Genomic DNA, 214 nt, shown 5'->3' on the forward strand with positions numbered 1-214 from the left:
GAAAGGCTTTCGCCTTGCAGCACTTTAGAGAGCCAAAGTCACCCCTGAATTTTTTTTTTTTTTTGTACAAACCATCAAGGAATGAAATTCACAGCCAAGTGATGTGAGACAAAGCACTCTGGATTTGTTGTACAAAAACCTTGTATCCCTCCCAATAATGCCATTGGGCACTGTGGGTTTGCTTGGAGTAAAGAATCAGGCACAGGAAAAGAAG

This window comes from Amblyomma mixtum, chromosome 1, assembly GCF_055824585.1.
Source record: "Amblyomma mixtum isolate Tamu chromosome 1, ASM5582458v1, whole genome shotgun sequence".
Lineage (NCBI taxonomy): Eukaryota > Metazoa > Arthropoda > Arachnida > Ixodida > Ixodidae > Amblyomma > Amblyomma mixtum.